General features: G+C 36.3%; 1 protein-coding gene and 1 non-coding gene across 2 annotated transcripts in view; both read left to right on the top strand.

Annotated features, from left to right (window-relative positions):
- IL1RAPL1 (interleukin 1 receptor accessory protein like 1) overlaps positions 1-18,241 on the top strand; it is a 687,113-nt gene that overhangs the window by 502,685 nt on the left and 166,187 nt on the right. The gene's annotated exons all lie outside the window — the stretch shown is intronic.
- On the top strand, positions 6,728-6,834 carry LOC128070707 (U6 spliceosomal RNA). Its single transcript, XR_008201677.1, has one exon. It is a non-coding gene; the product is annotated as a U6 spliceosomal RNA (small nuclear RNA).

Below are 18,241 nucleotides of genomic sequence, written 5' to 3'. Positions count from 1 at the left end.
GAATAAGATTTTATTTATCAGTAGGCCAACTTATGTATTAATATTTCATAAATAAATATATAAGGAATTCAGAGAAGAGGAGGCTCAAGCTCAATTTGAGCTGGCTTCATCAATGGTAGCCTCACCAAGGAGCCCAACCAAACTTCAGTATGAATTGTGTTTCCCTCCTTTAAAATAAAAAAACATAGATGTACAGTTGACCCTTAAACAGGACAGGTTTGAACTGCACAGATCCACTTACACACAGATTTTTTCAATAAATATGTGTGACAGTGCTACATGGTCTGTGGTTGGTTGAATATATGGATGCAGAACCATGGACATGTAGAATCCACTGTAAAGTTTTACGTGAATTATTGACTCTGTGAACGGTCAGCACACCTAACCCCTGCCTTGTTCACGGGTCAACAGTATATTATGGCTATTTGAATGATTTTCTAACACTGAACATCTGAACATTAATTGTGATGTAAAAATAAACAGAAATGGTATGGACCTAACAGAAGCAGAAGATATTAAGAAGAGGTGGCAAGAATACACGGAAGAACTGTACAAAAAAGATCTTCACAACCCAGATAATCATGATGATCTGATCACTAATCTAGAGCCAGACATCTTGGAATGTGAAGTCAAGTGGGCCTTAGAAAGCATCACTACGAACAAAGCTAGTGGAGGTGATGGAATTCCAGTTTTCCAGTTGAGCTGTTTCAAATCCTGAAAGATGATGCTGTGAAAGTGCATATGAAACTCAATATGCCAGCAAATTTGGAAAACTCAGCAGTGGCCACAGGACTGGAAAAGGTCAGTTTTCATTCCAATCCCAAAGAAAGGCAATGCCAAAGAATGCTCAAACTACCGCACAATTGCACTCATCTCACATGCTAGTAAAGTAATGCTCAAAATTCTCCAAGCCAGGCTTCAGCAATATGTGAACCGTGAACTCCCTGATGTTCAAGCCAGTTTTAGAAAAGGCAGAGGAACGAGAGACCAAATTGCCAACATCTGCTGGATCACTGAAAAAGCAAGAGAGTTCCAGAAAAACATCTATTTCTGCTTTATTGACTATGCCAAAGCCTTTGACTGTGTGGATCACAATAAACTGTGGAAAAGTCTGAAAGAGATGGAAATACCAGACCACCTAAACTGCCTCTTGAGAAATCTGTATGCAGATCAGGAAGCAACAGTTAGAACTGGACATGGAACAACAGACTGGCTCCAAATAGGAAAAGGAGTCCATCAAGGCTGTATATTGTCACCTTACTTATTTAACTTCTATGCAGAGTACATCATGAGAAACGCTGGACTGGAAGAAACACAAGCTGGAATCAAGATTGCCGGGAGAAATATCAAGAACCTCAGATATGCAGATGACGCCACCCTTATGGCAGAAAGTGAAGAGGAACTAAAAAGCCTGTTGATGAAAGTGAAAGAGGAGAGTGAAAATGTTGGCTTAAAGCTCAACATTCAGAAAACGAAGATCATGGCATCCGGTCCAATCACTTCATGGCAAATAGATGGGGAAACAGTGGAAACAGTGTTAGACTTTCTTTTTTTGGGTTCCAAAATCACTGCAGATGGTGACTGCAGCCATGAAATTAAAAGACGCTTACTCCTTTGAAGAAAAGTTATGACCAACCTAGATAGTATATTCAAAAGCAGAGATATTACTTTGCCGACTAAGGTCCATCTAGTCAAGGCTATGGTTTTTCCAGTGGTCATGTATGGATGTGAGAATTGGACTGTGAAGAAGGCTGAGGGCCGAAGAATTGATGCTTTTGAACTGTGGTGTTGGAGAAGACTCTTGAGAGTCCCTTGGACTGCAAGGAGATCCAACCAGTCCATTCTGAAGGAGATCAGCCCTGGGATTTCTTTGGAAGGAATGATGCTAAAACTGAAACTCCAGCACTTTGGCCACCTCATGCAAAGAGTTGACTCATTGGAAAAGACTCTGATGCTGGGAGGGATTGGGGGCAGGAGGAGAAGGGGACGACCGAGGATGAGATGGCTGGATGGCATCACAGACTCGATGGACGTGAGTCTGAGTGAACTCTGGGAGATGGTGATGGACAGGGAGGCCTGGCGTGCTGCAATTCATGGGGTCGCAAAGAGTCGGACACGACTGAGCGACTGAACTGAACTGAACTGAAAAAATAAACTAAAAACTTTTGTAGATCCCACTAATTTAGTAATAAAGACTCTGGCAATTAGTTGTTTTCCTTAATGATTGCAGAAAACTGATTAAATTGCAAATCTTTTATTTGTAGATGAGTTTTCAGTATATCTACTTTTTATATAATGTCATCTCTCAGTGACAAAATATTACTTAGTGACGGATTTGGGAACGTATTAAAGTTATTTAGCATTCATTGCCATGGTACATGGTGATATATGCACTTCCATTTGTGCAATATGTCAATCACCTTGACAAAGGAAACGTCAGTAAACATTTTATCAATGAAGAATTTCCAGGGTCACATTGTAGCAGATGAGTTGGGACTGATATAGTTTCCCCAAACATCCCATTAAAATAGCTACACATAAACATGTGCTGGTATGCAATGTGATGTGCTGTGTAAATGTTTCCATTTAGGGAACTGTCCAGCATTAGTACTAAAAATACTCCACTTACTTTGTGCATATGCCAGGACTGAGTAAATCATTTCTCATCGGAAAAAGGGTCTATACCTAACTTTTCTAAATAGTATCTATTAAAATTGTCCTATATTATAAGAGAAAGGAAAGATTTTCCTGAAGGTTAAAAGTAGCAACATTTTTCTGACAGTATGTTCCCACTAAAAGAGGTGAAAAATTTAGAAGATATCTTGGTGTCCTCAAAAAGAAGTAAGAATACGTGATCACTATTAATTAAAAAACTGGGAACCCTAGGGAGAAAATTTAATGTTGAAGGGCAGAGGTGCAAAAGAACTTGTTAAAACAGGAAAGGAATGAGAGGAAAATCAAATGCAATGAGGAATCTAAAAGCTGCATTTAAAGGTATTATAATATGAAATGACACAGAAAACTGAACAAATTGTATCAGTCAATGAAGCAATGTCTCCAGAATACAAAGTAAAATAAAAATATATAAGAGAATGAATGAGTTGTAGGAGGCAGAAAATAGATATGTAACCTCATAAACACATCTGATTTAAATGAAGAAACCATAAAATCAGAAAGTGGTCAGTATATTTGCAACAAATAATTACAAAGATGCAATAATGGGAGTGATGTAGTCCAGGAACATGGCTGCAGTTCCTGAAACAGTCTTATGACCTAACTCCAATGCTGCTCTTCCATAATCAGAGGCATACTTGCCCCTCCAGGGACCCACCCAATGGGCTAGGCAAAAGTCAGGTCTATGGGCACCCCTGGTAATAGGTCCCAAGACACGACTGTTCCCTGAAGCAGATTTGAACATGCAGAAGAAAACTCAGTGACCCCAAAGACAAGCCATTTGAAATTATCCAGTTGGTAAAAAAAGAGTGAAAAAGAATGAAAAAAACCTACGTGATTTATCAACCACCATCAGGATAACCAGTATATGCATTAAGGGAGCACAAGAAGGAACAGAGAATGAGAAAGGGTCAGAAAGCTTATTTAAAGAAATAATGAGGAACATCTTCCAAAATTTGGAGAAGGTAATGAACATTCAGATCCATGATGTTCAGAGAACCTCTAGTAGGCTGAGCTCAAGACAACTTCAGTGAGACACTGAAACACATTATATTGTCAACAATCTAAGACAGACTTCCAGTTTCTGATTCCACACGTAAGGAACTTGGAGGATGCCTCTCCATCTTCACAGCAACTAAAAAGCTGAACAGACTGAAAAACCAACAGCTCTTCATGGGTCCACAAGAGAGATGAAGAAAGAATAAAGACAAAGACAAGGAAATAAAAAAGAGTCATGGCTCACCAGAGCGGAAACTCATGAATAATAACTGCTACAGAAAAGAGTACTGGGTAGGAAAACCTGAACTATAACTAACAAAAAGTTATCTTTTCTGACCACAGTGAAAGGAAACTAGAAGTTAATAACAGGAGGAAAGATGGGAAATTCACAATTATGTGGAAAGTAAACAACACACTTCTGAGAAATCAATGGAGCAAAAAAGAAAAGTGAAATTAGACAATACTTGAGATGATTAATCATACACTGAAGAGATATCTGCACTCCCATGTTCATTGCAGCATTAGTCACAATAACCAAGATACGAAACCAACGTAAGTGTCCATCGGTGAGATGAGTGGATAAAGAAAATTATACATATACACACTGGATTATTATTCAGGCGTAATAAAGAAATCCTGCTAATTGCAACAAATGGACGAACCTGGAAAACATTATGCTAAGTGAAATAATCCAAGTTTAGTTCAGTTCAGTCGCTCAGTCCTGTCCGACTCTTTGCGACCCCATGAATCGCAGCACACCAGGCCTCCCTGTCCATCAGCAACTCCTGGAGTTCACTCAGACTCACATCCATTGAGTCTGTGATGCCATCCAGTCATCTCATCCTCGGTCGTCCCCTTCTCCTCCTGCCCCCAATCCCTCCCAGCATCAGAGTCTTTTCCAGTGAGTCAACTCTTCGCATGAGGTATCCAAAGTACTGGAGTTTCAGCTTTAGCATCATTCCTTCCAAAGAAATCCCAGGGCTGATCTCCTTCAGAATGGACTGGTTGGATCTCCTTGCAGTCCAAGGGACTCTCAACAGTCTTCTCCAACACCACAGTTCAAAAGCATCAATTCTTCGGCACTCAGCCTTCTTCACAGTCCAATTCTCACATCCATACATGACCACAGGAAAAACCATAGCCTTGACTAGACGGACCTTAGTCGGCAAAGTAATGTCTCTGCTTTTGAATATACTATCTAGGTTGGTCATAACTTTCCTTCCAAGAAGTAAGCATCTTTTAATTTCATGGCTGCAGTCACCATCTGCAGTGATTTTGGAGCCCCAAAAAATAAAGTCTGACACTGTTTCCACTGTTTCCCCATCTATTTCCCATGAAAGGAAGACAGATACTGTATTAGCTTACTGCATGTTCTCATTATGTGGAATCTAAAAAGGTCAGATTCACAAAAGCAAATAGTAGAATGGTGGTTGCCAGAGCTGGGGAGTGGGGAAAATGAGGAGGTATTGGTCAAAGGCTACAAAGTTTCAGTTATGCAGGATGAATAAATCTTGTTGTTCAGGTCGTTCAGTCGTGTCTGACACTTTGCGACCCCATGGACTGAAGCACACCAGGCCTCCCTGTCCTTCACTATCTCCCAGAGCTTACTCAAACTCACATCCATTGAGTCGGTGATGCCATCCAACCATCTCATCCTCTGTCATCCCCTTCTTCTTCTTGTCTGACAAAATGTGGTCCACTGGAGAAGGGAATGGCAAGCCACTTCAGGGTTCTTGCCTTGAGAACCCCACAAACAGTATGAATAAATCCTGAAGAAGTATTATATACATCATGATGACTATAGTTAATAATATTCTATTGTGTATTTGAAATTTGCTAAGATAGTGTGTCTTAAGTGTTCAGTTCAGTTGCTCAGTCGTGTCCAACTCTTTGCAACCCCATGAACCACAGCACGCCAGGCCTCCCTGTCCATCACCAACTCCTGGAGTCCACCCATGTCCATTGAGTCAGTGATGCCATCCAACCATCTCATCCTCTGTTGTCCCCTTCTCCTGCCCTAGATCTTTCCCAGCATCAAGGTCTTTTCAAATGAGTCAGCTCTTTGCATCAGGTGGCCAAGGTATTAGAGTTTCAGCTTCAACATCAGTCCTTCCAATGAACACCCAGGACTGATCTCCTTTAGGATGGACTGGTTGGATCTCCTTGCAGTCCAAGGGACTCTCAAGAGTCTTCTCCAACACTTCAAAAGCATCAATTCTTCGGTGCTCAGCTTTCTTTATAGTCCAACTCTCACATCTAGCTCAAAAAAAAAAAAAGGTAACTATGCAAGGTAATTTATGTTAATTAGCTTGATAGTGGTAATCATTTCACAGTATGTATGTTTATCAAAACATCATGGGAACGTTCCTGGAGGTCCAATGGTTAAGACTTTGCCTTCCAATGCAGGGGAGGCAGGTTCGATCCCTGGTCTGGGAGCTAAGATCCCACATGCCTCATGGTCAAAAAACTAAAACATGAAACAGAAACAATATTGTAACAAATACAATAAAGGCTTTAAAAATGGTCCACATTAAAAAAGAAAACCTTAAAGAATAGTGTTGTACACATGAAATACATACAAGTTTTATTTATCAATTATGTCACAATAAAGATGCAGGAAAAATATGGGTCTAACTTATCTTAAGATGAGCAGACAAGTCAATGGATAGGACAAATGACCCTGAATTAAATAAGTTAAAAATATAAGTATTTGTATATACACAGACACACATATATAGAGACATACATATATGTATGTATTTTTATATAATAATTAAAGGAGCTTATATGAAAAATGAAACCATAAGACATGTGGAAAAGTTACTGGTTAATGAATCTCAAGATAGATAACAATTTTCCATGATTATTTTTTAATTAAAAAAGAAGAGAGGTGGTCCTCACAAGAGAAAAGATTCTGACTACATTAAAAAGAACAAAATCAAAAGATAAAAAACTTAATGATTAACTAGGTTAAGTATATTCAACAGGCATGAAGGGATTGAATTTCTAATACAAAAATTGTTCTATAAATCCACTTTTTAAAAGCAGCAAAACTGTGCTCGCTTCAGCAGCACATATACCAAAACTGGAACAATACAGAGAAGATTAGCATGGCCCCTGTGCAAGGATGACACGCAAATTCATGAACTGTTCCATATTTTTATGAAAGAGAAACACCCACAACCCAGATTACTGTACCCAGCAAGGATTTCATTCAAATATGAAGGAGAAATCAAAAGCTTTACAGACAAGCAAAAGCTGAGAGAATTCAGCACCACCAAACCAGCTCTTCAACAAATGCTAAAGGATCTTCTCTAGACAGGAAACACAGAAAAGGGTTATAAACTCGAACCCAAAACAACAAAGTGAATGCAAATGGGATCATACTTATCAGCAATTACCTTAAATGTAAATGGGTTGAATGACCCAACCAAAAGACAAAGACTGGCTGAATGGATACAAAAACAAGACCCCTATATATGCTGTCTACAAGAGACCCACCTCAAAACAAGGGACACGTACAGACTGAAAGTGAAGGGCTGGAAAAAGATATTTCATGCAAATGGAGACCAAAAGAAAGCAGGAGTAGCAATACTCATATGAGATAAAATAGACTTTGAAATAAAGTCTGTGAAAAGAGACAAAGAAGGACACTACATAATGATCAAAGGATCAAGAAGAAGATATAACAATTATAAATATATATGGACCCAACATAGGAGCACTGCAATATGTAAGACAAATGCTAACAAGTATGAAAGGGGAAATTAACAATAACACAATAATAGTGGGAGACTTCAATACCCCACTCACACCTATGGATAGATCAACTAAACAGAAAATTAACAAGGAAACACAAACTTTAAATGATACAATGGACCAGTTAGACCTGATTGATATCTATAGGACATTTCACCCCAAAACAATGAATTTCACCTGTTTCTCAAGTGCACACGGAACCTTCTCCAGGATAGATCACATCCTGGGCCATAAATCTAGACTTCGTAAATTCAGAAAAATTGAAATCATCTCAAGCATCTTTTCTGACCACAATGCAGTAAAATTAGATGTCAACTACAGGAAAAAACTATTAAAAATACAGACATATGGAGGCTAAACAACACACTTCTGAATAACCAAAAAATTACAGAAGAAATCAAAATATGCATAGAAATGAATGAAAATGAAAACAAAACAACCCAAAACCTATGGGATTCAGTAAAAGCAGTGCTAAGGGGAAGGTTCATAGCAATACAAGACTACTTAAAGAAACAGGAAAGAAATCAAATAAATAACCTAACTCTATACCTAAAGCAACTAGAAAAAGAAGAAATGAAGCACCCCCCAGGGTTAGTAGAAGGAAAGAAATCATAAAAATTAGGGCAGAAATAAATGCAAAAGAAACAAATGAGACCATAGCCAAAATCAACAAAGGTAAAAGCTGGTTCTTTAAGAAGATGAATAAAATAGACAAACCATTAGCCAGATTCCTCAAGAAAAAAAGGGAGAAGAATCAAACCAACAAAATTAAAAATGAAAATGGGGAAATCACAACAGACAACACAGAAATACAAAGGATCATAAAAGACTACTGTCAGCAACTATATGCCAATAAAATGGACAACTTGGAAGAAACAGACAAATTCTTAGAAAAGTATAACTTTCCAAAACTGAACCAAGAAGAAATAGAAAATCTTAACAGACCCATCACAAGCAAAAAAATCGAAACTGTAATCAGAAATCTTCCAACAAACAAAAGCCCAGGACCAGATGGCTTCACAAATTTAGAGAAGAGCTAACATCTATCCTTCTCAAACTCTTCCAGAAATGCAGAGGAAGGTAAACTTCCAAGCTCATTCTGTGAGGCCACCATCACCCTAATACCAAAACCAGACAAAGATGCACAAAAAAAGTGGCATGGCTGATTCATGTCAATGTATGGCAAAAACCACCACAATATTGTAAAGTAATTAGCCTCCAATTAAAATAAATTTTTTAAGAAATGAAAAGAAAAAGAAAAAAGAAAAGCAGCAAAGTACATGATTGATCAGGTTAAAAAATGATAAGAATAAATAAAATGGTCAAGAAATTTCTGGACTGTTTTCAACATCATGAATAATTTGGTAATCAAAGATATGCTAATCAAAATGATAAGATTATAATTTTTCCTGATAATATTATCAACAGTTTTGTAAAATAGACACCTTCATATCCTACTGCTCAGAGTAAGATTAGTAAAACTTTCATGCAACACCTACAGGGAATTTTAGGTCTAAAGGTTCACAAACATGATCTAACATTTCAAATATGAGCAATATACCCTTAAGAAAGTAATTAGACTCTTACAAAGACTTACATAATAGGAGCTTTGTCCCAGTGGTATTTATAGTAGCAAAAAATTTAAATTACCCAAATCACAAGCAATAGAGTAATTATGCCATGATCATTCAATGAAAATTTAAGATGCCTTAATAGTATGCAGCATGATAATTTACTTTTTTCCAATAAGTGAGCTGTCCCTTTTTTTTTGGATTAGGAATTTTTAAAAAAATATGATCTCACATATAATTTTAACATAGCAGATAAAAGCAACATTGTATTAGGGTAAATTTATTTAATGATTACTAATCTTTTAAAATTTATAGAGTTGAAATAAAGCTCATCATATTATTTTCAGTAATGCTCCATGTGTGTTTGAAAAGCTTTCATGTTCTGAAATTGTTGGATACATTAGATCAAGCTAGTTGGTTGCATATCTCAAATTTTATATATTGTGCTAATTTTTCTTTTTTTTTTTAATTTTTCTTTTTTGTTTTCGCCTGCTGTATCTATCAGTTGGCAGGAGGAATTTTGAAAACATTTACTCACCTGGCCTATTTGTGTATTTGTCTTCACAATCTGTCAAGTTTTTTTTTATATATTTTGACAGTGTATTTTGAGATGCATAATTGTATAGTCTCAGTATGTATTCTAGATATGTCTTTCTGATAAGGTGAAATTCTTACTATTATATGGTGGCCTTCTTTATATCTAATAATACCTTTTCTTTAAAGTCTATTTCATGTATTATTAATATTGGCAGGCCAGCTTCATTTTATTTGTATTTGCTATAAATGAATATTTTATATTCTATTTTGTGCACTTTTAATTTAGATGTGCCACTTATGAAGACATTTAGTTGGATTTGATCTTTCCGTTCCTGTCTGAAAATCCTTGTTAACTAGAATTTTTAGTTCATTTTTAATTGGTATTTACTGGAAGAAATGAACAGATTCTTTGAAAAGTTCAATCTTCCAAGACTGAACCAGGAAGAAATAGAAATTATGAACAACCCAATTACAAGCACTGAAATTGAAGCTGTGATCAAAAATCTCCCAAAACACAAAAGTCCAGGACCAGATGGCTTCACAGGAGAATTCTATCAAACATTTAGAGAAGAGCTAATGCCTTCTCCTTCTAAACTCTTTCAAAAAAATTGCAAAGAAAGGAACACTTCCAAACTCATTCTACGAGGCCACCATCACCCTGATACCAAAACCAGACAAAGGCAACACAAAAAAAGAAAACTACAGGCCAATATCACTGATGAACATAGATTCAAAAATCCTTAACAAAATTTTAGCAAACAGAATTCAGCAACATATCAAAAAGCTCACACACCATGATCAAGTTGGGTTTATTCCAGGAATGCAAGGATTCTTCAGTATATGCAAATCAATCAATGTGATACACCATATTAACAAATTGAAAGATAAAAACCATATAATAATCTCAATAGCTGCAGAAAAAGCCTTTGACAAAATTCAGCACCCAGTTATGATTAAAACTCTTCAAAAAATGGGCATAGAAGGAACCTATCTCAACATAGTAAAGGCCATATATGATAAGCCTACAGCAAACATTTTTAATTGGTATTTGGAATCATCTCTACCATATTTTGTGCTTTCTATTTACCTGACATTTTTTATGTGTCATTTTCTCTGACTTTTTTCCTTCTTTCATGCTGACTGAGTTTAGAAGTTTTATACTTTATCTCTGTTCTTTCCATTATATCCTAGAAAATTTGCATATACACTTAATTTAGGGAAGTTTACTTTTAGCTATATTTTTATTCTCCATCAGAAAAAAAGTAAAAACTTTGGAAGACTTTGTTTCTGCTGCTTTTCTCAACTTTTCTTATTGCTGCTCAGTATCTTAGACTTTTTTTAATTCATGAAAGGTGGATTGTTATTGCTTTATACAGCCAATATTTGTTTAGGTAGGCACTAGACTAGAAGTTCCATGAAGGCAGGAATTTTCATTATGGTAGTTATTCTTTGCTATACTTCGAGTACTTAAAACAAGGCCTACCACATAGTCATTACTCATAAATAATTATTGAATCTGTTGATTGAATATACTCAAGTATTTAACACTTTTTCTCACATCATACCTTCCTGTACCCCTCTGTAATCATTTTATTAGTGCCTGAAGATTAATTCTTTATACTTTCCTTCAGTGAGGGTTAACTGCTACCAAATTCATTCTGTCTGTTGTCTAAAATGTTTGTAGTTTTCATTCATGAAAGGTACATTTAGTTCTAATTTCTTTTCAGCACAGTGAAATATTATTCCACAGGCTTTTGACTTCCATTGCTGACTCTGAGAATTTGTTTGTAAAGTTCGATATAAGTACTCTTGAAGGTACTCTGTCTCTTCTCTATTTTAAAAGTTTTCTCTTTGTATTTAATTTCATATAATTTCATTATACATACCCTTCAGAGGATTTCCTTTTATTTATCCTTTCTGAGAGTCATTAGTGTTCATGAATCTGGGAATTGGTATCTTTCATCTGTTATGAAAGTTCTCAGATGTTATCACTTCAGATATATGTCAGTCCCATTCTTGCATTCTTTTTCTCTTATGGAACTCTGCTTAGAATAAGACATATCTTCTTACTTTATTCTCCATATCTCCAGCCCTATTTTATATTTTCCATGTTTTCGGTTTTATTCTGCATTGTAGAATATATCTTCAAATCTAAATTTCAAATCACTAATTATTTCTTTAGATGTTAACCTAAACATTCAACTATTCAATCATTTTTATATTCAATGATAATATTTTTTATTTCTGAAAGTTATAGTATTTTCATTTCCAAATCTGCTTTGTCATTTTCCATAGTCTCTTGCCTCTTATTCATATACTCACCGCTTCCTTTTCTTTTCATAGCATGTTAAACATACTTTATACTCAGTCTTTAATGATTCAAATATCCCAGTAATTTGTTAAAAGTTACTGTCTATATTTTCTTCTGGTTCTCAGTATGCTGCCTGGGGAGGACTTCATGATGGAATGTTGAGTAAGCAAAATAATACACAACTTAATTGTTCACCCTATGGTAACAATTTTATAAATATTCAAAGACAAAGAAGACAAACTAAAATATTTACAATTGTTAGTAACCTTAGGAAAGTGGAATTGCAGGTAATTTTTATTTTCTGTTTTATTCTTTTATTCATAGTCCATATTCTCTACCATGAATATGCATTCACTTCTCTCACAAAAAATATTTTAGAAAATGACTCGAAGGAACTTTCCCAAATAATTCCTTTTATCTTTCAATAAGATGGCTTTTTAAAGAATCCTCTCATAGAAGATTTCAAGCAGGTCAAGAAAATTGTTCCAAACTGCTGAGAGTCTTATGATGAATGTGACAAGGTTATATTCCAACTTTTGACATGTTCATCATTAACGTTTCACTGGTCCCTGGCCTATCTGAATGAAGAGATGAATTCATTAGAGATGGGTAAATAAAAAAGTGATTTTCTCTCTAAATTAATATAATGACACACTTTCATGATGAATTTTCTAAATCATTTCAGGTTATACCTTCCTCTCTGTGAGTTCAATTATCTTTGTCATAAAAATCTTTTTTTTTCCATAGACAACCTTTACCCATTTTTCATAGCCTAATTTAACTGTAAAGCTGTTAACATCCCATTTTAAAGCTGATGATAAATTGCCTTTTAACCTATTTGAAATTTTTGAAATTAGGTGGTATAATATTCATAGATATAACCTTACCAATTATGAGAAGAAAAAAATGAAAACATAAATATGGCTCTAACCTTGAAACCTGACAGGCGTTTGGATAAGAAAGAGATGAGCTTTTTCATGTATTTTAATTTGTCTAGACTCATAGCCCTGTGTGTCCCTGTTATGATTAGACCTTCTTAACATTTGTCTCCTACTAAATGTGTGGGAAACATATGTTTCCTATTGTTCGTGACTCAATTAAAAAAATTGCATAATCTAACAGTTTCAACAGTAAAGAAAATTAACATTAGCATTTCCTGGTTATTTGTATATATGCTTCACACCTTTTTCTTTGTAAGCAATCAAAATAGTGTGAAAATTCAGACTGAGGCTTAGAACAACAGTGTCTCTTACCCTAAGTCTCTTAGAAAAGGTCTCTAAAATTAATCACAGTGAGCACCATATCTTATATTTTAAATGAATACCTTCTAACACCTTTTTAAATTATACCATGCCATCTACTAACCAAATCCATTATTCTGACATAAAATAGTAAGCAACTTGTAAAACCATAAGAAGAATATCTTTTTAAAAATTAATCTGTTTGGGGCTTTTATTTTTGTGAGCCATTATTTTCTAGCATTTTAACAATTCATGTGTATTCCAACTATCAATGATGCATGTTCATATACTATTTTTTTAAAAGGGCTTTTTTCCTCCTTTTTCTGACATTTGCTTCTACCCCATGGTTTTTGTTGTAGTAATCCAATATCATTTTGTAAATGAAGTTCTGCAGTACCCTGTATGATAATATCATTTATCCTTCTGTCTTGTTACCAAGAACTTAGTGTGAGGGGTTTTATTATAGTCATTTATTCTCTCTCTGTCTTTCTCTCTCTCTCTCTCTGTGATACATTTGAGAACATTAAAGCCCCAGTCAGGTATTTCAATTCCTATATGCCATCTCAACTATAATTTGGGAACAGTGGGAGCATAGGACACATTGTCCTCTTTGCTTTTGCACAATATCTTTTGGCTTGAATGGAGTCTTCTTCTATTTCCTGCACAATTAGCATAGCATTCACTTCAGTTTCAGGGATCCCTTAGCCTGCTTTGGTGGTATCAGCCTGTTGGCCTCATAGATTACAACACATCTCACAGTACGTATTTCTTGGTTGTCCCTGTATAATGTGGCTGGTGAAGTTACACTTGCTTACCAATTTTGTAGAAATACTTCCCAGTTGATCTGCACTGTACCTGTGGTTCATTTCCCTGGGTTGGTAAAACCCTTAACTGGAAGGAGTGTGAGATATAATGCATTTTCTTAGCACATTCTTGGTAGCAAGTTGGCTCTAAATGTGCTGATGCATATAGTGTATTTCTACATTGATGTCTCTATGGGAAATTCCATTTAATTTGAGTTACAAGCAGCAAAGATAACAGTAATAGCATAAATGCAAAGAACTTTTAGAGGACAAAAATTTCAGATGATTCATAAGAATTAAGGTATTTTTGGCTACAAGTAACAGAAATTGATTCCAACTGACTAAAAAAATAAAGAACAAAAGATCTTACTTGACTGGAAGGAAGTTCAGTGGTGGAGTAGGCTTCAGGGCAGAGGGATTCAGCAATGTTATCAAGGGCCCCAGTGCTTTCTATCTCTCTGCTCATAATTCCAAGTGTGGCTTTATCCTCTGTGTAGCAGGATGACTGCAGCAGTCCTCAGCATCATATCTACATCCAGTAATATCCAGGGGACATTCCTATGGCTATCTCATAGGGGCAAGGAATTTTCCTTTTCTCACTGAACGAATTCCCATTCAGGTCAAAATGGGAACATATGCTTATTCCAGAACCAATCATAGGCAAGATTACTCTTGAAAGAATCCCTTCCTAAAATTGGGGTGAGTTCAGTTTCCCTTGAGACCTATGGCTACATGGAATTAAGGATATATCTAATTGAAATTGAGTTTCTAAGATACAAAAAAGTGGATAAATGAATGCTAAATAGACAAAAATAGTCTCTACTACCTGGTTGTATCGCTAACATTGGACCCTGAAAAAATACAGAGGGAAATGAGAGTCACTGTGGCCAACTTGCTATGATCAGCATGTGTTTTCTGAAGCATAGGTTGACAAAAAGAAAAGGGCAATGCGATTGCCTATCTTTTAGCCTGAAGCTCACATAATTAATATAATTCTTTAGTGAGCAGATACTATATAGCTTGGCTCACTCAACATCCTTTCTATCCCCCTTTTCCTGTTCTTTGGTGATTGTAAAGTACTGTCCTTGATTTCATAGCCTCTCAAACAGCTTGCATTGGCCATGAGCAGAGTTATGACCATTGAAGTTTAAGAAGGCACTGGAACAGGCTGCCTTTCCAGGAAATAAATGTTACATTTGGCTATGGTGTTCAGAAGTACAATGTCTGCCTTGAAACCAGGAAAATAAACGTCACATATTAAACATGGTGGAATAAGAAGGAGCCTACGGTCTCAATGGCATCACTGAGCTGCTCGACGATGAGCAGCCCTGATCTATCTACCCTCAGGGTTATGTGAGGAGATACCAGTCACAGTAGTAGCTGAAAGTGATAGTAGAAAATATAGATTATCCAAATCATTTCTATACATGTATTCATTTTATCTCACTGAATTTAGCCTTTTGTTGTTTCCCAAAGGCCAAATTAGAGAAATTCCTTAAATAGCATGTATCACAAATACCTTAACTAGTAAACCCAGGAAACCAACTAATCATGCTCTTGGTGCCTAAGCAGAGATAATGGCCATTTATATGAATAAAACTTTGCAGGCACAACTGCCACGTGAACCACCACAAGCTTCACAAATCAGCAGTCCAGTTTGAGCCCACATGTCAGACTTACACTGACTGCAACTTAAGTGAGCAAACAACAGTTAATTCTCTTTTATCATGTAAACTGATCCTGAGATAGGTCTGAAAACATTAATATGCATGAACGGGGTTGTATGACATCAAGGAAATGAAGATTTATTTAAGGATACTTTGTTCAACAATAATATTTGTGCTCCATAACAGTCAAATAGTAAGCAGACTGTCTTCTTTTACTTGGTTAAAAGCACATTGCTTAGAAAATAGAACTTTTGACTACAATGCAACCAGATGATAAAGATGTTAGCTGGAGGGAAATTTGTTCTCTACCAATACATAAAAAGTACCTTTAAAATACACCATTATGACACACAGCAACTATTTTTAGTTTAGTATTGCAAACTCCTCAACTACTTTTATACCACGGTTTCATTCCATTTGCTTCTCAACTCTTCCTACTGGGACTTCTGCAGTCTGTTGAGGGTTTCCATTACCTTTGAAAAACAAAACCAGCAATCGTTTTTCAAAAGACATTAATGTTGTCAGTATATAATTATTGCTGGTATTAAGCATTCAATATGTTACTGAATGTAATGCACACACAGACTGCCTTCCCATTGGGATAAACTAACATTCCCACAAAGGGGGAAAAAAAGGTATTAAAAGAAAGACTTTTTAAAAGTTCTCCACTATAAATGTGATCTTAGGTAAAATTGGGACAAAGAGGTCCCTGTGAGATATTTTACCAGAATAGTTCCGTTAAAGGTAAGATTCTGCTATATTTGGAATCTGATTTCCATCAAAATAGCTCATAATTGTCTAATTTCCTGCAGGTAAAACAGAAATGGAAGGATGAATCTAGATAAACATGAAGGGGCTTTTGTCCATGCTCATTTACAAAGTTGGGCTTCCCTGGTGGCTCAGATGGTGAAGAATTCAGTTGCCAGTGCAGGAGACCTGGGTTTGATCCCTGGATCCGGAAATCCCCTGGAGAAGGAAATGACAACCCACTCCAGTATTCTTACCTGAGAAATCCCATGAACAGAGGAGCCTGGCAGCTACAGTCCATGGGGTTGTAAAAGAGTCGGACATGACTGAAATGAGTAAACAACAAACAAATTCATAACCTTAAAAGTGTTAATATAAGCTGCTTCATGGTACATGGATAGTTTATTCTCCTCAGGAATACCAACCATTAACATCGTATATCACAAGAGAAAGATAAAGTGTTCAGGATTCAGTAATATACTGGGGAATCTGTCACTAATAGATGTATGTAAAATTCAAAGACAGTGACTTTAAAATGTTTATATTACTATTTTTAGCAGTGTAATCCTTTCTTGAAACCAGAGATACAGAGAAGCCAGTGCAGAATACAGATAAAAACAGAGCTTATGGTACAGCAGAGCTGGCATTTAAAGTCTGGTCTTCTTAGCTCACACATCCCCTGAGCAGGCTCCTGAGGCACCTCTGAAGAAGTATTAGAATCCATCATAAGGTCCCAAAGACATTTGAGACACTAATGTTTCCTCCTCTATCCCTAATCATTGTACCTATTTTAGCTTCCCCGTGGGGATGATTTACATGGCCAACAACTGGGCAGAAGGATCCCTCTCCTGGGACCAATACAGTATTGTAAAGAAAAAAAATAAAATTTAAAAAAATAATAATAAAAAAAGAAAAATCATCAGTGGAAAAAAAATAAATAAACTGCACTTCCTATTGTCTCTCTAGTCCTCTTAAGATATCTGATTAGTGGTATACAGGGGGTGTCTTAGGGTTCTTTGTAATTTCCTAATCGGAAGTTCCAACTCACACTTACTGTTTTCATAGCTGTATAAAGTTGATACTGTTATCAGATGACTACACAATAGAGATCTTTTTAAAAATATTGACTTACTTATTTGGATGTGCCAGATCTTAGTTGAGACCTGCAAATTCTTAGTTGCAGCATGTGGCATCTAGTTCCCTGACCAGGGATTGAACCCAGGCCCCCTGCATTGGGAGCATGGAGTCTTAGCCACTGGTCCACCAGCGAAGTCACCCCAAAATAGAGATCTTTTTCCCTTCTTTTTTTTCCCCTGTTTACTTTTTCTCATGTATCATATAGCACTGGATACTCTCGTAGTCAGTGTGTACGTTGTACACATACACGTGTGTTTCCTGACTTGAAGTTTAAAACCCTCCAGTTAGTTTTGGGCCAATTCTGAGAAGTCCACAGAGCTTATATTAGTATTGCTTTAAAACCTTGCTGTTGAAACCTATAAAAACAGAGTGAACTTTAGAAATGGAGTAACTATGCTATTTTGTTCTGTTGCCCTAAGTCCTTTAAGCAGAGAGACTAGCCTCTGTGGGAAGCATAAGGAACCACATGAGATGTGGCACTGTCACAGATGCTGTTTTCCTGTAAACTGCCTGAAAACCACTTCTTATATTTCAGGCCACCTGGAGTCCCCGTTTATGCCTTTACTTCAGATTGAATACACATCTTCATTTTTCCGAGTTAACACTTGGGCTTCTCTTGGATACATTAGGCTTTTTGTACCGTACCAACAGTATACACATAGTCTCTGATGTATTGGGGTGTATTCAGTTAGAGTTAGGTGGCAAACTCAATGCGGTTGTGGGGAGAGAGAACATGATATGGCTGCAAGGGGGAGTGGGGATCTGCCCAACTTGACCTGTGACCTTTGATAAAGGG

This window comes from Budorcas taxicolor, chromosome X (genome assembly GCF_023091745.1).
Source record: "Budorcas taxicolor isolate Tak-1 chromosome X, Takin1.1, whole genome shotgun sequence".
NCBI lineage: Eukaryota > Metazoa > Chordata > Mammalia > Artiodactyla > Bovidae > Budorcas > Budorcas taxicolor.
The sequence above is the reverse complement of the archived record's forward strand: the minus strand, read 5'-3'. Positions and strand labels throughout refer to the sequence as shown.